This window comes from Canis lupus, chromosome 4, assembly GCF_003254725.2.
Source record: "Canis lupus dingo isolate Sandy chromosome 4, ASM325472v2, whole genome shotgun sequence".
Lineage (NCBI taxonomy): Eukaryota > Metazoa > Chordata > Mammalia > Carnivora > Canidae > Canis > Canis lupus.
Genome location: NC_064246.1, coordinates 36145863 through 36173547, shown reverse-complemented (window position 1 = coordinate 36173547; position 27685 = coordinate 36145863). Strand labels below are relative to the sequence as shown.

The 27685-nt window shown below is 39.8% G+C and overlaps 1 long non-coding RNA gene and 1 pseudogene across 1 annotated transcript; both read left to right on the top strand.

The window, feature by feature from the left end:
* Nucleotides 1-2285: 2285 nt before the first annotated feature.
* On the top strand, nucleotides 2286-3291 carry LOC112651962 (SIN3-HDAC complex-associated factor-like; annotated as a pseudogene).
* Nucleotides 3292-9368: 6077 nt separating this feature from the next.
* On the top strand, nucleotides 9369-24972 carry LOC112651964 (uncharacterized). The gene is made up of 3 exons (XR_003131185.3): nucleotides 9369-9435; nucleotides 24290-24393; nucleotides 24830-24972. It is a non-coding gene; the product is annotated as an uncharacterized LOC112651964 (long non-coding RNA).
* The last annotated feature ends 2713 nt before the right edge of the window (nucleotides 24973-27685 follow it).

The window sequence follows — 27685 nt, the reverse complement described above, 5'->3', positions numbered from 1 at the left end:
TTATTTGGAATCTTTTGTGGTTTATATGAACTTTAGGATTTATTTTTCTGTTTCTGTGAAAAATCCCTTTAGAATTTTGATAAAGATTATATTAAATCTATAGATGGCCTTGGATAGTATGGAAATTTTAACAAGATTAATTATTCCAGTCCATGGGACACTTAGGACACATTCCCATTTATTTGTGTCTTCAATTTCTTTCATCAAAGTCTTAAAATTTTCAGTGTACAGAGTGACTCCTTCACCTCCTTGGTTAAATTTATTCCTGAGTATTTTATTATTTTTGATATTATCGTGAATGGAGTAATTTTCTTTCTTTTTCAGGTATTTTAGTGTTAGTATTTAGAAATGCAACTGAAGGGCACCTGGGTGGCTCAGTCGTTAAGCTCCTGACTTTGGTTCAGGTCATGATCCTGGGACTGGGCTTCATGTCTGGCTCTGTGCTCAGTGGGGAGTCTGCTTGTCCCTCTCCCTCTGCTCCTTCACCTGCTTGTGCTTTCTCTCAAATAAATAAATGAAATCTTTAAAAAAAAGAAAAAAAAAGAAATGAAACTGATTTCTGTATGTTGATTTTGTATCCAGCGACTTTACTGAATCTCTTGATTAGTTCTTTTTTTAAAAAGATTTGTTTTAGAAGAAAGTGCATGCACAGTGGGGAGGGGCAGAGGGAGAAGGAGAGAGAGATTCTTAAGCAGACTCTCCACTAAGTGTGGAGCTCTATCCCACAACCCTGAGATTATGACCTGAGTTGGAATCAAGAATTAGATGCTTAATAGACTGGGCCAACTAGGTAGCCCTGAATTTGTTGATTAGTTCTAACAGTTTTTTTTGTGGAGCCTTTAGGATTTCTTATATATAACATCTATAATATATATAACATATGCTATATCTATAAAGACAATTTTACTTCTTCCTTTCCAATTTGTATATCTTTTTTCCCTTGCCTAATTGCTCTGGCTAACACTTCCAGTATATGTTGACTAGGAGTGGTGAGAGGGGTACCCTTGTTTTGTTCCTGATTTAGAGGAAAAGCTTTTAACCTTTCACCATGAAATACAGTGTCAGTTGTTGGCTTGTCATGTATGCTGACATATGTTCCTTCCGTGCCCAATTTATTGAGAGTTTTTATGATGAAAGGATGTTGTATTTTGTCAAATGCTTTTTCTACATCTATTGAGATAATGACAGTGTTCTTTTTTTTTTTTAAGATTTAATTTATTTATTCATGAGAAACACAGAGAGAGAGAGAGGCAGAGACATAGGCAGAGGGAGAAGCAGGCCCCCCAGGGGGAGCCTGATGTGGGACTCAATCCCAGGACCCTGGGATCATGTCCTGAGCCAAAGGCAGATGCTCAACCACTGAGCCACCCAGGTGCCTCAGTATATGGTACTTTTAATGTGCTGTAGAATTTGATTTGCTAATATTTTAAGAGATAAAATTAAGAGATATTTGCTAATATTTAAGAGAATTTTTGCATTCATATTGATGAGAGATATTGGCCTGTTGTCTTCTTTCTTTACTATCCCTTATCTGGTTTTGGTATTGGGGTAATGCTAGCCTCTTAAAATGAATTTGGAAGTAAGTGTTCCAGGCAGCCCTGGTGGCTCAGCGGTTTAGTGCCGCCTTCAGCCCAGGGCCTGATCCTGGAGACCAGGGATCGCTGCACAGAGCCTGCTTCTCCCTCTGCCTGTGTCTCTGCCTCTCTCTCTCTGTGTGTCTCCCATGAATAAATAAATAAAATCTTAAAAAAAAAAAAGGGAAGTGTTCCTTTCTCTTTAATTTTTTGGAAGTTCAATGAGTATTGGCATTAATTATTCTTTAAATGCTTAGTAGAATTCTCCAGTGAAGCTATCTGGTCCTCGGCTTTCTTTTTTTGGAAATTTTAAATTACTGATTCAATCTCCTTACCCATTGTTGATCTGTTCAGATTTTCTATTTTTTCGTAATTAAGTCTTGGTAAATTGTATATTTCTAGAAATTTATCCATTTCTTCTAGATTGTCCACTTGTTTTGGTGTTCTCTTAACATTGTCTCTCATGATCCTTTGTGTTTCTGTGATATCAGACACATAATATCACACAGATATCTCCTCTTTCATTACTGATTTCATTTATGAGTCTTCTCTCAGTCTAGCTAAAAGTTTGTCAATTTAGTTTATTTGTCAGAGGGAAAGCGGAATCTACACCTTCCCGGCCAGCGGTAGCAACTGCAGAACTGCAGGAGACAATCTTTCTAGACAAGGCAGTTGAGGAGGAGGGAGCGATTGGCCGGGGGGTGGTTGGCTTGGGGTGCAGTCCGCACCTCGGGAACGTTATTGCGCGTGGAACGGCTGCCTTGGGGAGACTATTGCCCAGAAGAAAAGATGTTTGGTTTTCACAAGCCAAAGATGTACTGAAGTATAGAGGGCTGCTGTATTTGCAGAGCGAAGTCCTCCAGTTCTCGATTCACTGACAGTAAACGCTATGAAAAGGACTTCCAGGGATCCCTGGGTGGCGCAGCGGTTTAGCGCCTGCCTTTGGCCCAGGGCGCAATCCTGGAGACCCGGGATCGAATCCCACGTCAGGCTCCCGGGATGGAACCTGCTTCTCCCTCTGCCTGTGTCTCTGCTTCTCTCTCTCTCTGTCTATCATAAATAAATAAATAAATAAATCTTTAAAATAAAAAAAGAAAAAGAAAGAAAGAAAAGGACTTCCAGAGCTGTTTTGGGTTGCATGAAACTCGTTCAGGAGACATCTGTAATGCCTGTGTCCTGCTTGTGAAAAGATGGAAGAAGTTGCCAGTAGGATCAAAAAAAAAAAAAAAACCTGGAATCATGTGGTAGATGCAAGGGCAGGACCCAGTCTGAAGACTACTTTGAAACCAAAGAAAGTGAAAACTCTATCTGGAAACAGGATAAAAAGCAACCAGATCAGTAAACTACAGAAGGAATTTAAACGTCACAATTCTGCCGCTCATAGTACCACCTCAAGTGCCTCCCCAGCTCAATCTCCTTGTTATAGTAACCAGTCAGATGATGGCTCAGACACAGAGATGGCCTCTGGCTCTAACAGAACGCCGGTTTTTTCCTTTTTAGATCTCACATACTGGAAAAGACAGAAAATATGTTGTGGAATTATCTATAAAGGCCATTTTGGGGAAGTCCTCATTGACACACATCTATTCAAGCCTTGCTGCAGCAACAAGAAAGCAGCTGCTGAGAAGCCGGAGGAGCAGGGGCCAGAGCCTCTGCCCATCTCCACTCAGGAGTGGTGACTGAGGTTTAGGTAGAAGGGGAACAAAAATGATTTAAATTTTGGAAAGAAAACAAAGCAACAAAACCCTCCTATTTTTAACTTGGATACATGCTATTCTGCCAAAAGACAATTTCTAGAATAGTTTTGAATGAGTTATTTCTTCTCCAGTTCCATAAACTCTGAAGCCAGTGTCTAGCTTACTGAAAGAAAAAAAGAAGTGTACGTAATATTTAAGATGCTGAGTATTTCATAGGAAAGCTGAATGCTGCTGTAAAGTGCTCTTTAAGTCTTTTTTTTTTTTTAATCCCCTTCTAATGAATGAAACTAGGGGAATTTCAGGGGACAGAGATGGGATTTGTTGTATGATAAACGTATGTAGTTTTAGTCTTTCTATATTGAGAAGCAGTGGTTGGGGCATTTTTTAAGATGGCTATCCTTGTTTTCCTTCATGATAATAAATTTGTCATAACTCAGTGACATGGACTTGCCCCTAGAGGTAGTTGTTAATAATTCTGAAAAAATAAGGTCTTGCCAAGGTTCTGATGATTCAAACCTGTACTACTGAATATGAAGCAGGACAGACTAAGCTCTGGTGCAAATACCTTGAAGGAGTAATCTCTAAATATACAGGGAGGTAACCTGACTGTATATGCTGCATCCTGTGTCACCTCCATATTGATATTTGATAAAAGATTTTTATCTATATTGAAACTTCTAAAGCAGAGTCAGATCTTTGGGGAAATGTCAAGTTTTAGGATGAGCAGTCCTAGATGAATAGTACCAAAGCATTACCACCTGGTAGAGATCACATTCTGTTAAAAAGGTTAAATTATCTTAAAAAAATGTACAAGTCTTCAGGATGGCACACACAGAAAAACAAAGGTTAATGCTTCTTGGGGCACATTTCTTAGAGGGCTTGCCTAGTGTGTAAATAATTGACTTTTGTTTGTGTTACATGACAGGTGACTTCATCGAAAATCTGCACAATTCAGTTTTAGCTCTGGATTACTTCAGTTGACCTTTGGAAGGTTTTATCTGTGTGGAGTGGTTGTTTGACTTGTTTTAACCTATTAGGGTTTTGGGTGTTTTTTTTTTTTTTTTTTTTTTTTCACATATTAAAGTAAAATTCTACTAAAAAAAAATGTAGTTTATCTTTTCAAAAAGCCGGCTTAGTTTTGTTGATCTTTTAAAAACTGTTTTTCTGGTCTCTATTTCCTTTATTTCTATTCTAATCTTTGTTATTTCCTTCTTTCTATAGCTTTAGGCTTAGGTTTTTTTCCCCCTAGTTTTTTTGAAGTGTAAAGTTAGGTTGTTTGAGATCTTTCTTTTTTCTTAGTGAAGGCATTTATCACTAGAAACTTTCCTCTTCAAACTGCTTTTGATGCATCCCACAAGTTTTGGTAATTGTGTTTCCATTTTCATTTGTTTCAAGTTATTTTTAATTTCTTTTTTGTTTGAAGTATACTCCCACTACTCTGTTGGGAGGCTCTGCTAAGCCACAAGAAAAAGGGCATGAATGTATTCTTCTACTGCTAGGATGCCATGCTCAAGAAGGGAATAAATAATTGTGAGCAAAGAATATAATCTATATTTGTGTCCATCTCTTGAGCTTGGAACAATGGCTTGCACAAAATACATGCACAGTAAATACTTGTTGGATGAATAAATGAATGTATTTTCTTTTTTGTTTGGCTACAAGAATGGGTTGAAGTAGTGGTTGTAAACTCAACTGCCAGTAAAGTCCAAACATTCAAAAAGGGGGAGGGGAGATTGTGGTAATTTGTGACTTGTTGCCCTATTAATATGTGTCAGGATAAGGTCTCACTTCCATGGGTAAGGGACAGGGTCCCCCTGGAAAGGGTGGTCTTCTGGGGTTAATCATTGGGGAAGAGGCAAGTTCTCGACAGACAAAAAAAAAAGGAGGGGAGACAGTGGCAATTTAGAAAGGCATATTCCATCCAAGGATTTCAGCCAGTTGTGGACATGAAGGAATGAAGACCCAACAGAGCCAGAAATCTTTATTTCTTTTACTATTAAGTTAGTAACAGAGCTGAGGGATAGCTTGGTGAGGCACATTCCTTCCTCATAAGAGACTGAAGTGACACAACCACAAGCCAAAGAACACCTGGAGCCAGCAGAACCTGGAAGATAAGAAAGGAATCTTCAAGCAGACTCCTCACTGAGCACAGAGCCCAACATGGGACTCAGTCTTATGACCCTGAGATCATGACCTGAGCTGAAACCAGGAGTTAGGTGCTTAACTGACTGGGGCACCCAGGTGCCCCCATATATAGCCTTTCTTATATTGAGGTATGAACCTACTTTGTTAAGGGCTTTTATTGTGAATGGATGTTGTACTTTGTCAAATCCTTTTTCTGCATCTACTGAAATGATCATATGATTTTTATCTTTTATCAGTGTGATGTATCACATTGATTTGCAAATATTGAACTACCCCTGAATCCTGGGAATAAATCCCACTTGAACGTGGTGAATGATTTTTTAAATGTATTATTGGATTCTGTTTGTGAGTATTTTGTTGAGGATTTTTACATCTTTGTTCACCAGAGATATTGGCCTATAGTGCTCTCTCTCTCTCTCTTTTTTGGTGATGTCTTTATCTGTTTTTGGTATCAGAGTGATGCTGGCCTTATAGAATGAGTTTGGAAGTTTTCCTTCTATTTTTGGAATAGTTTGAGTAGAATGAGTATTTTTTATTTATTTATTTTTATTTATTTATGATAGGCATAGAAAGAGAGAGAGAGGGGCAGAGACACAAGAGGAGGGAGAAGCAGGCTCCCTGCAGGAAGCCTGATGCGGGACTTCATCCCAGGACCTAGGGATCACAACCTGAGCCCAAGGCAGACACTCAACCACTGAGCCAGTAATCTGTTCAAATTTTTTATTTCTTCCTGCTTCAGTTTTGATAGACTATATGTTTCTCGGAATTTATCCATTTCTTCTAGGTTGTCTAATTTTTTGGCATATAGTTTTTCAGAATATTCTTACAATTGCTTGTATTTCTGTGGTGTTGGTTGTTATTTCTCTTTCATTTTTGATTTTGCTGCTTTGTGTCCTCTCCCCCTCCCATCCCCCCCCCTCTTTTAATGAGTCTGGTTAGAGGTTTATCAGTTTTGTTGATCCTTTCTCCCTCCCTCTTTCTCTCTTCCTTCATTCATTAAGTAGGCTCCACGATGCAGGGCTTGAATTCATGAACCTGATACCGAGATGCAAGGTGAGATCAAGAGTTGAACACTTAAATGACTGAGCCATCCAGGTGCCCCTTGTTGATCTTTTCAAAGAAACAGCTCCTGGTTTCATTGATCGATTGGTTTTTAGTTTCTATATCATTTATTTCTGCTCTAATCTTTATTATTTCCATCCTTCTGCTGGCTTGGGGTTTCATTTGTTATTCTTTTTCTAGCTACTTTAGGTGCAAGATTAGGTTGTTCATTTGAGATTTTTCTGGTTTCTTGAGTTAGGCCTGTATTGCTATAACCTTCCTTCTTAGAACTATTTTTGCTGCATCCGAACATTTTGGACCATTGTGTTTTTATTTTCATTTGTTTCCATGTACTTTTTGATTTCTTAGCTGACTCATTCATTGTTTTTTTTTTTTTTTAAAGATTTTTATTTATTTATTCATGAGAGACATAGAGAGAGGCAGAGACATAGGCAGAGAGAGAAGGCTCCACGCAGGAAGCCTGATGTGGGACTCCATCCCAGGACCCCGGGACCACACCCTGAGACAAAGGTGGACACTCAACTGCTGAGCCACCCAGGCAGCCCCCTGTTCATTGTTTAGTAGCGTGTTATTCAACCTCTGTATATTTGTGGTCTTTCCAGTTTTTTTCTTGTGGTTGACTTCTAGTTTCAGAGCTTTGTGGTCAGAAAAGTTTCATGGTATGACTTCGATCTTTTTGAATTTGCTGAAGCTTGTTTTGTGGCATAATATGTTATCTATTCTGGCTAATGTTTCATGTACACTTGAAAAAAATGTATATTCCGTTGTTTTGGGATGGAATATTCTGAATATATCTGTTAAATCCATCTGTTCCAGTGTCATTCAAAGCCACTGTTTCTTTGTTGATTTTCTGTTTGGATGATCTGTCTATTGATCAAGTGGGGTGTTAAAAGTTCCCTACTATTTTTAAAAATACTTATTTATTTATTTTAAAGAATAAGAGAGCATGGGGCAGGGAGGGGGCAGAGGGAGAGAGAGAATCTCAAGCAGACTCCTTGCTAAGCATGAAGCCCCATACTATTGTTGTATTACTATCAATTAGTTCCTTTATGTTTGTTATTAACAGATTTGGCTGCTCCCATGTTGAGTGCATGTATATTTATAGCTGTTATATCTTCTTGTTAGATTGTTTATTATTATTAATTATTATATAATGTCCTTTGTTTCTTTTTACAGAATTTGTTTTTTAATTTTTTAAACTTATTTTTTAAAACAGATTTTATTTATTTATTCATGAGAGACACAGGGAGAGAGGCAGAGCCATAGGCAGAGGGAGAAGCAGGCTCCCTGTGGGGAGCCCAATATGGGACTCGATCCGAGGACCCCAGAATCATGCCCTGAGCCAAAGGCAGATGCTCAAGTGTCTCTACTTTTTTCAGACTTTGTTTTAAAGTCTATTTTGCCTAATAAAACTATTGCTACTCTGGAGTTCTTTTGACATACACTTACATTATATATATATATGTATATTTTTATATACTTGCATTATAAATGTTTTTTCTATCCCCTCACTTTCAATCTGCAGGTGTCTTTAGGCCTGAAATGAATCTTTTGTAGGGAGCATATAGAGGGTCTTGTTGTTTTTTTTTTTTTTTGTTTGTTTGTTTTTTATCAACTCTGTCACCCTATGTCTTTTGATTGATTGGAGAATTTAGTCCATTTACATTCAAAGAAATTGTTGGTATATATATATCCATTTTGCGGTTGTTTTTGTAGTTTTTCTTTGATCCTTCTCTTTTTCTCTTTTATGGTTTGCTGATTTTCTTTAGTGATACACTTGCATTCCTTACTCTTTATTTTTTGTATATCTATTACTATTTTTTTATTTGTGCTTACCATTCAGTTTATTTATTTATTTATTTATTTTTACCATTCAGTTTATATATAACATCTTCCACATATAGCAATTTATATTAAGCTGTCACTTATTTTTGAACTCATTCTTTTTTCTCTCTTTTTAAAGATTTAAAAAAAAAATTATTTATTCATGAGAGACAGGGGTGAGGGGGCAGAGATACAAGCAGAGGGAGAAGCAGGCTCCATGCAGGAGCCTGACGTGGAACTGGATCCTGGGTCTCCAGGATCAGGCCCTGGGCCAAAGGTGGCACTAAACCACTGAGCCACCGGGGCTGCCCCTGAACTCATTCTTTACTCATGCTTTACTCCTCTTTCCTTCATGTTTGAGATATTCATTATCATATTTTATATCCTTTTATTTTATGCTTCTTTTGATTGAGTTTTACAGATAAAGTTATTTTCGCTGCTTCTGTGCTTCCTATTTTTCTTAGTCTTACTTAAGGTTCTTGTTTTTCACTCACAGATTCTCCCTTACATTTCTTATAGGGCTGGTTTAGTGGTCATGAATTCTTTTAACTTTTGTATGTCTGGGAGACCATTTATCTCTCCTTCTGTTCTGAATGATAGCCTTGCTGGGTAGAGTATTCTTGGCTGGAGATTTTCCCTTTCAGCACTTTGAATACATCATGCCACTTTCTTCTGACCTGCAAAGTTTCTGCTAAAAAATCATCTTACTTTAGGGTTTCCTTATGTGCTCTATCCTCTGACCAGAAGAGTTTTCCTTCAGCTAACTCCTATTATGAGTCTTCGTTCTAAAAATCAGACCTTCCTGACCATCTAGACTAGGCTAGGACTCCCGTCATGTTTCCCCGGGCCTGTGCCATTCTCAGAAACATGCATCACCCTTATGACTTGTTCAATCTCCTGCCTCATTTGGTGTTGGACTACAGGCTCTGTGGGCAAGGATATGCTTATCTGGGTCACTGTATTTCCTTTGCAGTGGAGAGCAGAACACCCCACTCTTGGCTTTGAGTGAGGGAAATGAACCCTAAGGTCACATTTTCTTTTTCTTTTCTTTTCTTTTTTTTTTTTTTTTAGGTCACATTTTCTGATCAGAAGTTACTCTCCAATGGTTTCCACATCTCCTCCTGAGACTTCAGGTAAGTCTTATGGATACTTTCAGAGACTAATTGTAGCTATATCTACAAAAGGGCAGCAATTCCAAGGCTTGCAGTCATCCCTCATGAATATCCCAGGGGAATGTGAGTCTCTCAGGGGCCAGGAGCTGGGGCTGTCATGACTCCCCTCCTCATGTGGAATCTCCTTTTTTTTTTTATTTATGTATTCATGAGAGACACAGGCAAAGGGAGGAGAAGCAGGCTCCATATAGGGAGCTTGATGCAGGACTCGATCCTGGGACTCCAGGATCACTCCCTGAGCCGAAGGCAGATGCTCAACCACTGAATCACCCAGGTGTTCCATGGAATCTCCTTTTAATGACATCCTTGGCCTTGACATTTTGGACTTGATTTTGTTGAAGGTGCCAACCAGTGAATTTCCTTATAACAGAAAATGTCCAAATCAAATGAGAGATGATTATATTCCAAAAGGGCAACCAGTACAGGCTTTGTACAGGCTAAAATTTGGATAAGATAAGGCAGAAGCAATGGGGCATGGATGCCTGGTCATATACACTTGTATGTGCATGTGAAGGTTGAGTACAGGGTATGCTCAATATAATGGAAACAGTAATTTAGAATGCTATAGAAGCAAGCATCTCCTGAAAAAATTTAACCAATGACATTATAGGGACCAAGACTGACTGAAAAATGGTAGGAAAACCAATATGCTCATCTGATCTGGAAAAACCCAGAAGTCAGGGTAACAGGAATGACACAAATCTGTCCAGAACCCAGAGACAGGCATAGGATCATCAAAAACACTCAGGTTATCCAAAAGCTGGGCCCAAATTGGACTTTTCTGGAAAGGGCTCTCCACATGCTGCCAAGGCTTCTGGGGACACATCCCTTCATCCCAATCATTTTGGGATCAGTCTCCCACCACTGTATGAAGGGCTTCATGTTAATATCTGGTTAGACACATAAAATACCAGAATGAATTGCAGAGAAGGAGGAATAAATATTTAGGTTAGAAAGCATGCAGTTTAATTTCACTCTTATTTCTCCGTCTTGGGACAGTTTATCCATCCTGTTTAACACAGGGGTTGGGAGCACCCTTATACCTTTCTTCCTTAGCATCATGGAGTCACAAAGGAGCTCACAGCTTCTTCCATCCAAGTATCTCCAATTGGAAACCCATCTTCTCCCCAGTGCTGGCTGAGGAACCAGTTCAAAGAGGTCCTCTGTCCCCCTTCAAGTAGCAAGGAAACCCTGTGGGGTTGGGAGCGGTAGGGAAAGCCAAGAGCCTTTCCAAGCCAAGCCACTTCTCATCAGTCAAAAGAAGGATAGTGAGTGGATGCTAGGTCTCTGGGGCTTATCTACATTAGCTTCTTGGCTTAAGGAAGCACTTGAGGTGCTGCATCTGCCAGATGCCAATGGCCACAAGGATGAAGGTCTGTAGAATGGACCACAATGACACTCACTGATTGGTGCTCTTATTGGTCTGCCAGAAAGGTACCTGGCTAGGACTGAATCGTCCTTCTCCTCCAAGAGCTGGAAGACTCACTCTCTGTGAGGTTACACATTCCTTGTCCCAACTGGGGCAGCCAAGCCCCTCACCCTCCAGTACTCCTGTTCCTTCTGGATCTGCTCTGTCTACTCCACTTGCTCTACTGGCTACTGCATGCACAGATGCTGCCAGGTCAGCTTGTTGTTGGCCGTAAATTCCACATAATCATTGGTGCATTCACCCAACTGCATGTCCAAGTGAATGGTCTGGGGAACAGGGAAGCCAAAGATGGTGGTGAGGGGCTCTGGCTCCATGCACTTGCCAGAAACCCAGCTTCCATGCCCCAGTGTGGACCTGAACTGGCAGTTCAGTTCCTTACGCTCAATGACTTGGGGACTGGCCCTGCTCCATCCAGGTGCTGAACACCAGATCAGGATCTTGCCTGCATGGAGTTTCATGTTCAAAAGACAGAAGGGATGAGACAACATGTTAGAAACAGAGGTCTAACTCAGTATTTGAGACAGGCTAGAAGTTCTGTGTTGGTGGGAGGCGACAATGGAGAGCCTGGGAGCATTGAGATGCAGAAGAGCTCTGAATCTCGCGCTATGGAAGCTTGGTCTTTACCCTAGGGATGGCAGGAAATAAGGGATTTCCTCTCAAAGTTTCCCTCTCAAGGTTCCCTCTCATCCTCATCCTGTGTACTTACTTCCTGTAAAGCCCCAGCCCTCCTCAGTAGGCACTGCTGTACCCTTCTCACCCCAGGGACTGAGATGTTGAGGCCTGAGATGGTGGACCTCTTGCCTGCCACACTCACTAACTTGCCAATATAGAGGAGGGCAAATTGGATGGACTCGATGTGAAGGCCGATTTGGCACTTTTGGGGAGACTAGGAGGTAGGTGATGGTGAAGCTGCCCTGAGGGGCTATACTGATGGATCAGAAGTTTCTAGAGGAATCAGCTTCCACTGAGCACATGTACCTGCTTCTAGGAGAGGAAATCTGGGGGTATCCTAGTTCTAGATCCCCATAGGCCAGGCCAGAGGGGAGGATGTAAGGGAAATGGCATCAATTTGGGCTGGTAAGTCTCAGATCCCAGCATTGCCAATACACAATGTTCTGTAGTTTGCAAAGAACATGGCCCAGATCAATCCTTCTTGCCTGTGAGGAGACAGGCCCTCCTTTGAGAAATGGAAGGCTAGGCATTGATTCTGAAGGCTTGGGGAGCTGTAGGCCATCAAGACCTGTCTTACCTAGTTCTCAGTATCCTATCTAGTTCTCAGGGTCTTTCCCAAATATGAACAAATTGATCCACTGTGGAGAGGCCTGCTTCTTTTCTGTGGTGTGGTCTGTTAGCTCAGTCGTATAGTTTCTTAATGGAAAAAATAGTACAGAAGTTCCTCAAGAAATTAAAACTAGAACTACCATATGATCATCCAGCTTTCCCACTTCTGGGTATATATCCAAAGGAAATGGAACCATTACCTGGGAGAAATATCTTTACTCTCATGTTCATTGCAGCATTATTCACAATAGCCAAGGTATGAAAACAATTTAAGTGTCTGTCAATGAATGAACAGATCAAGAAAATGTGATATATGTATTCTCTCTTTATATACAATGGGATATTATTCAACCTTAAGAAAGAAGGAAATCCTATCATTTGCTATGACATGGATGAAAGTAGAGGGTGTTATACTAAGTGAAATAAGCCAGACAGAGAAAGACAAATACTGCCTAGTATTACTTATATGTAGAATGTTTAAAAAAAATTAAAAAGTCAAACTTACTGAAACAGAGTAGAAGAATGGTTTTCAGGGGCTGTAGGTTGGGAGATAAAGGGACACATGGGAGAGGAAGGAGTCAGGTACTAACATGCCCATGAGTCACTAAAAAGGAGCCTGAGCCCTTCTAGAAGAAAAAAAAACACAAACTCTGGATGATTTGGGAGATCCTAGAACAGAATGACATGTGTTGCTTCCCCAGGTGAAGCCCCAGAGAGTCCATGAAAGAATGGTGGTGTGGTGTGCGTAGGCAGGTGGGGTTCAATGTGGTGTAGAGCAGCAGGAGGGGTCCAGAATCAGCATTTATACACCAGACCTGAAGGTGTCTTGCGGCTGGCAGTGAAGGACACAGTAATGAAGGACACAGAAGTGACTTATGTTAGTTGACAACCAAGGATCAGAAACCCCTTCCCACACTTCCCGATAACTTGACACCCTTTAAATCCTCCAGAACTGAGAAGCAAGCCAATGGATGGATTAGGGGGCCCCTGAATTAACTGAGATTATGTTAATTAGAGAGAAATTAAGTCCTGTGCGTATGTGGAATAAATTGGTTCCTATCACCTAAGGTTTAAGTAATCGTAAAATTTCTTCCTGCTCTCTCATTTGTTACATACATAATTATATAGGCATCAAAAATTGTATATTTTGCTAGTACTTTATGTATGTATCTACCAATCTAAGATGGTATGTAGTACAGTTTAAAATGAGTATTAGTGGGTTAGCCACAAGGTGGTACTAGAAAGCTATCTTGGTCTCTTGGTGCTTCGACTGTTACAGATTTTACTAAGCAACTGTGAAGCACTGTAATAATGGCAGTAATCATAGTAAAAGTTGAAATAATGGAAGCATTGGGGTCATGTGAGGCAGTGTTTGTATTTGAAAATCATAAAAATAGACTCTCTGGAAGATGCTATCAAATAGTTTGTACTCTTCTACTTCTTCCTATCCATGTCATGTCATCATAGAACAACCTGATCATTACCTGAAGCATCAAACACTAATACATTCAGTACATACAGGAAAAATATAAATTGACATGCTCTCTTAAGCCATAGAGTTTTAACATTTAAATGAGTATTTTTACAAGATGTGTGCCTTAAAAACATCTGGAACATCCTGAAACCATCTCTCAAACCCAAAAAAGTTCAGCCCCCAAATGTGAACACAATAGTTCAGCAAAGGTATTGTGTAACTTCTGGAGCACTTGCTCTCATGCTGTGAATGAGGAAAGAGAAGTACCTCTTTCTGGTTTGTCGCTTTTTCTTTTCTTTTCTTTTCTTTTTTTCTTTTTTTTATCCTTTGTTCACTATTTTGTTTCTTAAATTCTTCACATGAATAAAATCATATGATAGTGGTCTTTCTCCAATTGGCTTATTTCGCTTAGCATTATACTTTCCAGCTCCATCTATGTTGTGGCAAATGGCAAGATTTCATTCTTTTTTATGGCTGAGTAATATTCCATTGTGTATAGGTACATATCTTCTTTGTCAGATTCAACTCTAGAGAACAAACAGTTGGTTACCAGAGGGGAAGGGGGATGGGTGAAATAGGTGAAGGGGATGAATAGTACACTTATCTCAATGAGCACTGAGTAATATATGGAACTGTTGAACCACTATATTGTACACCTGAAACTAACATAACACTGTATATTGATTACACTGGAATTAAAAGAAAAAAAAGTGCCTCTTTTAGGCAGTCTTGCTAGGTTCCATCCTTCTCCTCACCCCTCTCAAGTAAATGTAATTTTATTTATTTATTTATTTATTTTTATTTTATTTATTTATTTATTTATTTATTTTTTATTTTTTAGTAAATGTAATTTTAAAGCGATATATAGTAAAAACAGAAGAGGTTTAGAATAGCTCACAGGGAAGAACTTTCTAAATACAAGGTTGGTAGAGAAGGGAAAGTACCATGTCACAACCCTGAAGACCACTTACTGGGAACATGGAGAGGTAGGCTTAAGAAGAAAGCAGTGACTTGATGTGATCCATGGGAGTCTAGTCCATGGTCTGGTAGCAGGGGAAATTTATTTTCCTAGGAACTGGAAGCACTATATGGATTTAAAGATAGGAGTGACATAAATATGTCAGCTGGCATATGTCCTTGCAGAATTTTAATGAAACCATGCTGTTAGGATGCCAGTCAAGAGTAGGTGCTAAAAATCAAGTGTGGAAATGATGACACTTTGAAGATTTAACTGTGTTTGTGAAAAGGATCAGATGGGAATCTATGGGAGGATGCAGCAGGGTGGGGGGAATGATGCCCCCAGTTTTCTCCCTCAGGAGACTGCTAAGAAGAACTTGAATGTGAAGAAGGGGAGTCTGTCGGTCCATGCAACCCTCTCTTGGGAACCCCTTTCTGGGGTCATCAGAAGAGAACATCAAAAACCCACTGGGAGAAGAAAGGTTTATCCCTGAATATTCAATGTTTCCATTTTATTAAAGAATATAGTTTTAATTTTCATATTAAGTTTTAACTTTACTCTCAGTATAGTTAACATACAGTACTATATTAGTTTCAGGTGTACAATGTAGTGGTTCAACACTTTCATACATCACCCAGTGCTCATCACCACAAGTGCCCTCCTTAATCCCCATCACCTATTTCCCCCCATACCGCACCCCTCTCTGCTGGTGACCATTGTTCCTCCTCTATAGTTAACAGTCTGTTTCTTGGTTTGTCTATGTCTCTCTCTCTTTTTAACTTTGCTTGTTTGTTTTGTTAAAGAATTCAATTTCTAAAGCCTAGGTCAAATGTATCCTTGCATGTAGATGAAGAAAAGGATTAGATATGTTTTTCTGTAGCTTGATAATGCATTTATATCCCACAAAATAATGAAGTTCTTTCCCCCATGGCACACTTAGTACTTTGCAGATATAATACTTTGTCTCTCACTGGTATTTTATTTTAAAATATTCACAAGCAATCACTGACTTTGAGTGGTGAATATGCGGATGCTCTTTGTACTACTCTACTTTTGGAGCATGTTTGAAACTGTTAAATTTTTAAAAAATCATTAAAGTTTTTTCCAACTTTTCCAACACATATCATGTTAGTAAACCCATTTCATATGTGAACCAGGTTAAGAGAGAGATGTTCCTTTAGGAAATGCAACCACCTTGTTTGATTGATTCATCCAAAAGCAGACAGAAAACTCAGAGCCTGAGAAGTGCACTGAATGTATCTAAAAACAGAACCTGCCTAGTAATCTCTGGGAGAAGAATAATGTTTAAGAATATTCCCTTGCCAGATGTTTTGGGGAAATTTCTTTCATGCCTGATTTGGCAAATTGACTCATGGCTAACACTGGAAGGGAAGGGGGCCACATGATTAAAAGGAGATTGTATTAGTCAGCTCAGGCTGCCATGCCACAAGACTGGGTGGCTTAAATAACCAAAGGTTATTTTCTCACAGTTGTGGAGGTTGGAAAGTCCCAGAGTAATGGCTGGCAGCATCTGGTTCTGGTGAGAGCTCTCTTCCTGGCTTACAGATGGATTCCTTCTTGCTGTGTGTTCATGTGACCTTTCTTTGGAGAGAGTGTGTGGCAAGGGAGGGAGCAATCTCTTTTGGGTCTCCTCCAATAAGGCACTAATCCCATCATGGGAATCCTCCTAGGCTCATCTAGCCCTAATTACCTTCCAAAGGCCCCATCTCCAAATTCCATCAGAGTGGGGCTTACGGTTTCAACATGTATATTTGAGGGGGCCACAACCATTCAATACCTAAGCCTGATGTAAAGAACTTCAGAGTAATGTGCTAAAATTTGTGTGGACTGTAACAAATTCAAGTGATTCAAGTCTCCACAAACTATTCCCTAACCTTAATCCTTTCATACTTCCTCTCCTGTGTGGCAACTAGTCTATCACTCAGAGTAGTGGAACCCAAGAAGTACACTGAATTCACATTAGTGCCTTCACACTTCAGTCCCTTCTCCTCCTACCCACAAGACCTATCTAATGGAACTATTTCTACAAAATTTTAAATCAATGCTAAGGGCTGAGTCTTTTGGGGGCATTTCCATTTTAATAGGGTATGTTAAAGAAGAACCTCCAAAATGAAGAAAAAAAATCTCCTCTACTATAATTTCAGGAAATGCTATATCTAATGAGGAGTTTGCAAACTTGGGATTTCATCTCATTAAATCACCACATAGAAGTAGTCAATATTCTCTTGGCTTATGAGACTGGCCTTTGTCAAGAATTAGGTAAGAGGTGGGCCGAGGACAATTTTACCTTGCCAATAATGGGTGAATGAAACTTTATGGCAAATTAATAATGGAATTTTAGAAATATCAGCTAGATCAAGTTATAGATGAGGAAATGAAAGTATAGCTTAGCTGGGTGAATTGCCCAATACCGCATAGCTCCTTGAAGATCCAAGACTAGAACACCTTTCTATTATACCATTTCACATGAATGCTCCAGTTCTGCTTCATATCATTAGACATCAAGACCAGCCTCTGGCAGCACACTTTCCCTCTAGACCTGTTAATGAGGAGGTGGATAAAGGGACTATTTCCTTACCAGCAGGCCTTTCATTTCTTAGCTCTGAGCAAGAAATTCTATAGTTTCATGCTGTGTTGGGCCTCAGAGATTTCTTTGTGGCTTCCTGTTAAAGCAAACCACACATGTTGAATTGCCAGCTGTTGCCACCCCACCTTCTCTATTCATAATTTACAACATCAGGCACTTTCCAGGTCTTGTTGCTTCCTTAATTATCAACACAATAAAATAACAAGCATAAGTCTATTCTACCTTCACAGGTTCCTGGGAAGGTCTCACTTCAGAGAGATCTATGGGGTCAGTGGAGAAATGCTGGATTTAGTACATGTTTCAGACATGAAGCCACCTTCTCTATCTCTTAGATCCCTTCTGATTATCCAGTGTGATTGTGGTAGATAGGCTGCTCCTGGACCATTTGGTCTAATGCAACTTTGACACTTGGCTGTTGGGAGCAGCCAGGAATGTGGAAACAGCATAGTGAATTCATTGCTTCCATGTTCATTTGAGTTTATGAAGAAAAGGCATATTAGCCCTTGGATGGATTAATAACAAGGAAGAATGTTAAAGGCATTTTGGGACATTGTAAAAATTTTCAAATACAAAGTAAATGGAGTATAATGAATCTCTTTCACCTAGCTTCAACAATCTGCCATTCTCAATCTATCCAACCTTTATACATTTCCCATTCTTAATTATTATCAATTTTAAAAATTAAAATATATGTACACTGAAATGCACAATTTTTAGCTATATAATTTAGAAATGGCTATACCCACGTAATCCATACCCCTATCATCTTCTTTTGGCACATTTAAAATATGTAAATTGGTAGGTAGGGAAATTGTATGCTTTAGCTTTTCTCATTTGCAAATCATGAAACATTGCTGTGGATGTTCCTCATTTGGGGGATCTTCCCTTTTGCCTCCTGTCCTCTCATTTCAGTGCTGCAAGATCAACCCTTTCTTCTTCACCCTTGTTTCTGATACTGTTTTTCTCTGCACAATTGGCTTTGGGTTTCTACCTACATCCTTGGATTTGAGGAGCCAAATGAGATTTCTAGTAATTTCCTTTTTCTTTTTTTTTTTTTTTTTTTCCTTTTTCTTTTCTTTTCTTTTCTTTTTTTTCTTTTCTTTTCTTTTCTTTTTTCTTTTCTTCCTTTCTCTCTCTCTCTCTCTCTCTCTCTCTCTCTCTCTCTTGCTCTCTTTCAATTTTATTTATTTGAGAGAGAGAAAGTACAAGGAGGTTGGGGGAGAGGGAGAAGCAGGGATCCTCAGAGGGATCCCCCCTCTGAGCAGGGATCTCAGTGTGGAGCTTGATCCTAGGACCCTGGGATCATGACCTGAGCTGAAGGCAGACACTTAACTGAGTGACCCAGGTGCTCATCTAGTAATTTCTTCATTGGCTCCACCTGTCTCAGATAAGAAGCCTATTCTAATCTCCTCCCAGAATGCTACAGGCCAGCTCACTCTTGATTATTTTGCCTGATAGGAGAGAGAAATGGAGTGGTTAGTCCAACCTTCTTAGCCCACCCAGGGAACCAACTGGAAGGGAGAAGGGGCATAGAAGTAACAAATAAAATGCATTCTTTTTAATTACCCCAAGTCTAATGAATACAATATGAATGAAATGGAAAGGTATAAGAGAAATGCGTCAAGCTATTTCTGATAAAAAGAAAGGAAAGTGAAGTAGGGCTTTTGGGCTGAGCATCAGGGTGATAATTCTTGCTTTAAATCTCCCACCTGAGGCAGTATATTTCAGCCAGATACACAACTAGCTACATACTCATACCCTAGAAAAAACATACATTCACAAGAAGTTTTCTGAAGCAATATATATTTATGTAATATATTTCTCTATTTCATTAAGAAAAAAAAAAAAAGCTTGTCACTGTTTCACTAAAATAATTTTGTAACCCTTAGTTACAGTTTGAAAACCACTGCCTAAAGTCTAAGACGGGGGTTGGGACTCCTCTCTCTGGTATTCTTGGTCTCATCATTTCCTTCACTGGGAGCCAGTTTGATCCTTCACAGAGTATGGTTTCTCAGCTTGAATCCAGGATACCTAGGCTCCTTATAAGAGATGATATTTAGCTAGGGATTATTTGAATCCAGCCAATACTGAGTATCTGCTAGATGGAAGGCTCCTCTTCACAGCCTGCCAAACCCACCATAGCTAGGGTGGAGGCAGCTGGAGAGCCAGCCATTGTCCGAGGTAATGAGCGAATGCTGATGCTTCATAATTGTGCACATGCTCAGCCTGCCCACTAATTCCCTGTTGTGTTTGCCATACCCTCCAGCCACAGGAAGAAATACAAGCCTCTCATTGGGTGCTGTGTGTGCAAAGAAAGTACCAGGCCCGTTCTCCAGAAATTTAATTCAAGTTAGTAGAACTAACTTCCTATATCTGAACCCAGAAAGAAAAATATTATAAAAAAAGGTTGGATGATATTACCTATCCAATAATAACGGCCTTAGAAATATTATAGTGCATAGCATATATAGATTAGATTTTTTTACTTTTTAAAAATTATTGAAGTATAGTTGATATACAATGTTATATTAGTTCAGGTGTACAACATAGTGATTCAACAATTGTATACATTATTCAGTGCTCACATGGTAAGTATAGTCATTATCTGTCACTATACTTTGTTACAATATTATTGACCATATTTTCTATGCTGTCCTTTTAATCTCTGTGATTTATTTATTTTGTTTTTTTTTTTTTTATTTTTTATTTTTTATTTATTTATTTATGATAGTCACACAGAGAGAGAGAGAGAGAGAGGCAGAGGGAGAAGCAGGCTCCATGCACCGGGAGCCCGACGTGGGATTCGATCCCGGGTCTCCAGGATCGCGCCCTGGGCCAAAGGCAGGCGCCAAACCGCTGCGCCACCCAGGGATCCCCTGTGATTTATTTATTTTGTAGCTGGGATTGTGTATGTCTTAATTTCCTTCACCTATTTCACCCATCCCCCTCCCCTCCCCTCTGGTAACCACCAGTTTGTTTTCTGAATTTATGAGTCTGTTTCTGTTTGTTCATTGGTTTTGTTTTTTAAATTCCACATATAACTAAAATCACATGGTATTTATCTTTCTTTGTCTGACTTATTTCACTTAGCATAATACCCTCTAGGTTCATCCATGTTGTTGGCAAATGTCAAGATCTCATTATTTTTTATGGCTGAGTGATATATATATATATACACATAATCTTTATCCATTCATCTACCAACAAACATTTGGTTTGCTTTCATGTCTTGGCTATTGCAAGTAATGCTGTAATAAACATAGAAATGCATTTATCTTTTTGAATTACAATTTTCATTTTCCTTAGGTTAATACCCAGAGGTGGAATTACTAGATCATATGATACTTCTATTTTTAGTTTTTGGAGGAACCTCTATACTGTTTTCTATAGTGACTCCACCAATTTACAACCCACCAATAGTGCATGAGGGTTCCTTTCTTCCACATCTCACATCCTCACCAACACTTACTTCTTGTCTTTTTTATTCTAGCCATGGTAGAGTTCTTTATATATCTTGGATATTGAACCCCTATTGGATATATCATTTGCAAATATCTCCTCTCATTTAGTAGATTGCCTTTTCATTTTCTTGATGGTTTCTTTCACTGTACAAAAGCTTTTTATTTTGATGTAGTCCCAATTGTTCATTTTTTCTTTTGTTTCCCTTGCCTGGGAGATATATCCAGAAGAATATCGCTATAGTTGATGTTCAAGAGATTACTGCTGATCCAGTTTTATATAAAAATATAATAATGGAAAACAACAACAACAACAAAACAAAAACAAAAAAATAATAATAATGGTTAAATTTCACCTGGCTCTTCCTGGTGATCCATATAATATGTTCTACATGAGTTACATCCTGGAATTTTTTCAATATCCCTATGAAATAAGTAATATGATAACCCTCATTCACAGATGGGGAAATTGAAACTCAAAGACGTTAAGTAACTTGTCCAAGATTACCCAGGAAGTAATCAGTTTTGTCAGGGGTTGAACTCAGGCTATCTCATTTCTGTGTGGACACAAAGATGTGCCACTTGATTCTTCTTTAAGAAAGTGCTTGTATCTTCAGCTGCCAGGAGTGCTGTCAATGTCAGCTTTCATCTGTCAAAATGTTTAGGGATTGATTCAGCCCCAAAGAAACTCCTTGACCTGAGTCACAGCCTTCTTAGAGCTGTTTATATCCAGTGACTGGTTTAGGTGGAGATATAAATGCCCCGCCATGGCAGGCCAACATAGGGCAACTCTGAAAGATCAGCTTAGCTCTAGAGCTTCCTTTCAGATCATCTAAGTTTGCCATCAGGTCTATACCAAGCTGTACTTTTCTGTCTGTCCAATCTTGTCTCCTTTGTCTTTTTCCCACATTCCTTTTGAGTAGTTTCCTTAGTAAATATTCTACACACCAAATTTTTTCTCTGCATATGCTTTCCTGAGGAAAAAAATAACTGTAGCAAGTGAAAATACTCCCAAAGGGTAGATCTTCAAGCTGTCATCCACTTTGTGCAGAGAGAAATGGCCCAAAGTTAGAATATATACAGAGTCATAGTAATGGCAAATGGCCTAGCCAGTTAGACAGGAACATGAAAGGAAGAAGAATGGAAGAATAGGGAGACAAGAATGGGTAGGGACATGTGAATGGACATATGGCAGTGGATGAAAAACATGTAGACCTTTCTATTATATATTAAAGTCCACCAAAGGGCATCTACCACAGAAGAGACACTAAGCAACCAAGTAGACAAAATGACTCAGCCAGATGTCAGATAGATCCTGTCATCAGCCAACCCAGTGCCAGCAAAATGGGCATAGAATAAAGTAGCTTTGGTGACAGAAATGGAGGCTATCCATGGACCTAACAACATGGGCACTAACTTAACAAAGCTAATGTCGCTGCTACTGCTTCCAAATATACAGCCTGCCATTAACAGAGACTAATGGTAGGCCCCCACTATGGCACTCATTCTTTTTTTTTTTTTTTTAATTTTATTTATTTATTCATGAGAGACACACAGAGAGGCAGAGACATAGGCAGAGGGAGAATAGGCTACCTGTGGGGAGCCTGATGCAGGACTTGATTCTGGGACCCCAGGATCAGGACCTGAGCCAAAGGCAGACACTCAACCACTGAGCCACCCAGGTGCCCCAATGGCACCCGTTCTTTGAGGAGACTGACCATTTGATGGCAAGTTGAGTACATTGGATCACTTTTTCTCCAAAAGGGCCAGCAATTCATGCTCACACTGGACACACAGTCCTGGTATAGGTTTGCCTTTCCTACCTTCAGGTCTTCAGTCAATGTTACTAATCCAAAGGCTTACAGAGTGTTACTCTATTGACATGAGATCCCATAGAGCACTGAAACAAATCTGGTAACCCACATTACCTGAAGTGTAGGAATGGGCTCATGACCACAGGACCCACTGGTCATATCACATACTGCACCAGCAAGAAGCTGCTTGGAAAAAGTAGAACAGCCTCCTAGAAGCACAGCTGAAGTAGAACAGCCTTCTAGAAGCACAGCTGAAGTGCCATCTTGAAGGTGATACTTTATGAGAATGGTGAGCCACCCTCCAGGGCATGGCATATATGTTGAATCAAAGATTTCATACGGAGCTGCATCTGTGATAAGAAGTCTACATGGGTCAAAAAAACCAAAGGGTGGAAGCAGGAGTGACCACACTTGCCTCAACTTCCTATTGGGAAATGATCCATTTGGGAAATTTGTGCATCTTGTCCCCAAAGCTCTTGCCTCTGCAGGGTTAGAATTCCTCTTCTGCAGTGGAAGACCACCTCCACCAAGGATACAGATATCAGCAGGCAAGAAGAGTCACTATCTTGGCTGAGGTAATTGACACTAATCATCAAGAAGAGCAGTGCTCTAATTACATAATAGAGGCAAAGACAGTATGTTTAGCACACAGATGACTTATTTGAGCACTTCTTTGTTCTCCCTTCAGTTGTAACAGTAAATGAACAAGTGCAGCAATCACAGATGAGAATCTGGATTGTGTCACCAAGTAAACAGCCTAGACCAGCTCTTGAGGGTGAGGAGATCTAGACTTGCTAGTGGAGAAGGGAGACAATGATTAGCATTTGGGACCCTAGGACCTACAGGATTGTAATTTTTCCCACTAAACTTTCCTTTCTAAGATTCCCCCAGAAGGAGAGGCCCACCAGAATCGTGGAGAAGAGGCTCCCTCAATATATATGGACTGGATCCAGTGGCTCAAGGAGTGACTTGTGATGAACATGGAAATGTACCCCACAGTTCTCCCTTCAGGAAAGGACACCTGGGTGGCTCAGTGGTTGAGCATCTGCCCTTGGCTCAGGGCATGATCCTGGGACTCTGGGATTGAGTCCTACATCGGGCCTCCTTCATGGAACCTGCTTCTCCCTCTGTCTGTGTCTCTGCCTCTCTCTGTGTGTCTCTCATGAATAAATAAATAAAATCTTTAAAAAAAATAAAAAAAGACTTTTTGGGGTACCTGGGTGGCTCAGTGGTTGAGTGTCTGCCTTTGACTCAGGTTGTGATCCCGGGGTCCTGTGATCAAGTCTCACATCAGGCTCCCTGCGGGGATCCTGCTTCTCTCTCTGCCTATGTCTCTGCCTCTCTCTGTGTCTCTCATGAATAGATAAATAAAATCTTAAAAAAAAAAAAAAAAAAGGACTTGTAGCCCAGCTTCTAAGAGTGCTGTCAGAAGACAATCTTGAGCTGCCAGTCCATCGGGAACAGACTCTCTACTTGGGCATACTACTCTTGAATTTTTTGGATTTTCTTCCTCTCACTTCCCACCACCCCCACCACATAAATAAGGATGATAAATACCTTTCTCTACTCGATAGCATTAAGTAAGAAATTTAAACATTTAAATCAGTACTTACTGATTTGTCATAAGGGCTCAATAAAAGTTAATTGAGTTTTCGCAATTCTACTTTACTGTTTTCTCTCAGGAATTTACAACGTCATTTTATAATAAATAATTGGTACTGTGGATAGGGGAGGCAAGTCACCATTAAACTATGTAATTCTAATGATTTTACTCTCAAAATGTGTGCTTCAAGCTAAGAGAGCTCTGGAACATCATTGTGACCTGGAGAGGTGAAGGAAGGCTTCCTGAGGGGTATGGGAGCTTAGTTGGACTCAAAAACACCCTGCGGAGAGAAAGGTGAGCAGAGGGCACTGGGAGCAGGTGTGTGTGATTGTCCCATTCCAACTCTAGCATGTGGTCCTAAGCAGAATTTGGAAGGGCAAGTATCAGGTAATTAAGTTTGCACAGTGTTGTAATGGTTTTAACCAGTAACTTTAGACATATAAGACACTATATAATGTATACAGTATAGTGAAGTGTACTACAAAAATATGAAGTATTATTATAACCAAGAGGAATCTGAGAAGAAAAAAACTGGATAAGGATATGTTAGGCTATGCACTCATCTGAGATAAATACATAAAACCTTTGAAATTGTGACATTAACCATACTGTTAGATTTATGGCCATGGGTATTGCTCTCATTCCAAGCGCCTACTTTACATTTATCATCTTTACATTCATCTGGCATCTCTATTTTCTTTTTTTTTTAATATTTATTTATTTATGATAGACATAGAGAGAGAGAGAAGCAGAGACACAGGAGGAGGGAGAAGCAGGCTCCATGCTGGGAGCCCGACGCGGGACTCGATCCCGTGACTCCAGGATCGCGCCCTGGGCCAAAGGCAGGAACCAAACCGCTGAGCTACCCAGGGATCCCCATCTATTTTCTTTTCTTTTTTTTAATTTATTTTTTATTGGTGTTCAATTTGCCAACATATAGAATAACACCCAGGGCTCATCCCATCAAGTGCCCCCCTCAGTGCCCGTCACCCAGTCACCCCCACCCCCCCACCCACCTCCCTTTCTACCACCCCTTGTTCGTTTCCCAGAGTTAGGAGTCTCTTATGTTCTGTCTCCCTTTCTGATATTTCCCTGGCATCTCTATTTTCAATGTCTTACAAATTTCTACCTCTTCTAGTAACCTTTTCAGCTGAAATTTCATGTGCTTCATATCAGCTCAGAAGCAAATTCTTTTCTGGAAGGTTGCATCTATCTGTTCAGCCATTTCTGAATTACCCAAGCATGAGCAAATGTTGTTTAGGAAGGTTGTCAAGATCTACTTTTTGTGTGTTCAGATTTAATTCAAGATGGTTTAAATTTAAACCTCCAGAGCTGTCATGCACATATTCTGTCAGGAGAAAAACATTCTTTGCTTTGAAATATAATTGGTTGAGGTTTAGATTCTGTTTTCTGTATATATGCAGTGTGCTTATGAAGAGATCTACTTGAATCCTGGAAAATAGTTTGGGTTTCCAGACCCTCCATACGTGTGTATTTAGAAAATGTTTGCCTCCTTTCTTTTCTTTTCTTTTCTTTTCTTTTGCCCCAAACCATCAATTGTCTAGGAGGATTTGAGAGTAACAACTCCCATCTGGCTGTATGTCAGACAGTAGTAAAAGTTTTATTCTATGAAAAAATAGGAAAATAAAGATTCTAAAGATTTATTTATTTTTAAAGAGATTTTATTTATTTATTCACGAGAGACACAGAGAGAGGCAGAGACGTAGGCAGAGGGAGAAGCAGGCTCCCTGTGTAGAGCCTGATGCGGGACTTGATCCCAGGACCCTGGGATCACAATCTGAGCCAAAGGCAGATACTCAACCACTGAACTACCCAGGTACCCCTAAATATTTATTTTTTAGAAGCTTGAGCATTGGTCCTTGTTCTATTGTAGACAGAAATATTTGTGTTTACATTAGTGTCTTTTAAGCAAATACTATTGGATATATTGACAGAATTTTTCTAAGATGACATTCTATTCCTTGTATGAGTTATAAGTGCCCAGAGTCCTGGAAACATACAGAATTAAAAAGAACTGAAGTAGGAAGGAGTGGATGGGGCAGAGAGGGGGGAGAAGAGAGCAAAACCAGCTTCCTTCTAACCTGGTAGACAGTTTGAAGACATAGGGATGTCTTCTAGTTCTATAGCTGCATGACAAATGACCTCAAAACTTAGTGGCTTAAAACCACAACAAAATTTTATTACTGCTACGTATCTCTGGGGTCATCTTGGCTCAGTTGGACAGTTTTTGCTCAGGATCTAGAATCATCTGAAGACTCTCATTCACTGGTGTCTGGCATCTGGGCTGGGAAGGCTTGAACATCTGAGGCTCCTTGGGCAGCTCTGTCTTTACATGGTTTCTCTAACATGGCAGCTTAGTGTGGACCAAGGTCCCTGTCCCAAGTGAGAGAATGGAATTGGTAGTATCTTTTCTCGTTTGGCCTCAGAAGTCAAGAGAGTCATAAAGGCCCACTCTGGTTCACGGGGAGGCAGACAGACTCCATGTCTTAATGAGAGGTGCACCAAAAAATCTGCAGATGTGTTTTATTTTTTTACTTTTTATTTTTTTGTATATTTTTAAATTGGAGTTCGATTTGTCAACATATAGCTTAATACCCAGTGCTCATCCTGTCAAGTGTCCCCTTGTCACCCAGTCACCCCAAACCCCGCCCACCTCCCTTTCCACCACCCCTTGTTTGTTTCCCAGAATTAGGTATGTCTCATGTCCTGTCACCCTCTCTGATATTTCCCACTCATTTTCTCTCCTTTCCCCTTATAATCCCTTTCACTATTTCTTATATACCCCATATGAGTGAAACCATATGATGATTGTCCTTCTCCGATGGACTTACTTCACTCAGCATAATACCCTCCAGTTCCATCCACATGGAAGCAAATGGTGGATATTTGTCCTTTCTGATGGCTGAGTAATATCTATCTGGTCTAATATTGTATATATAGACCAAACCTTCTTTATCCATCATTTGTCCATGGACACAGAGGCTCCTTCCTCAGTTTGGCTATTGTGGCCATTGCTGCTATAAACATTGGGGTGCAGGTGTCCTGGCATTTCACTGCATCTGTATCTTTGGGGTAAATCCCCAGCAGTGCAATTGCTGGGTCAAAGGGCAGTTCTAATTTTAACTCTTTGAGGAACCTCCACACAGTTTTCCAGAGTGGCTGCACCAGGTCACATTCCTACCAAGAGTGCAAGAGGCTTCTCCTTTCTCCACATCCTCTCCAACATTTGTTGTTTCCTGCCTTGTTAATTTTCCCCATTCTCACTGGTGTGAGGTGGTATCTCATTGTGGTTTTGATTTGTATTTCCCTGATGGCAAGTGATGCAGAGCATTTTCTCATGTGCTTGTTGGCCGTGTCTATGTCTTCTTTGGTGAAATTTCTATTCATGTCTTCTGCCCATTTCATGATTGGATTGTTTGTTTCTTGGGTGTTGAGTTTAATAAGTTCTTTATAGATCTTGGAAACTAGCCCTTTATCTGATACGTCATTTACAAATATCTTCTCCCATTCTGTAGGTTGTCTTAGTTTTGTTTACTGTTTCTTTTGCTGTGCAGAAGCTTCTTAT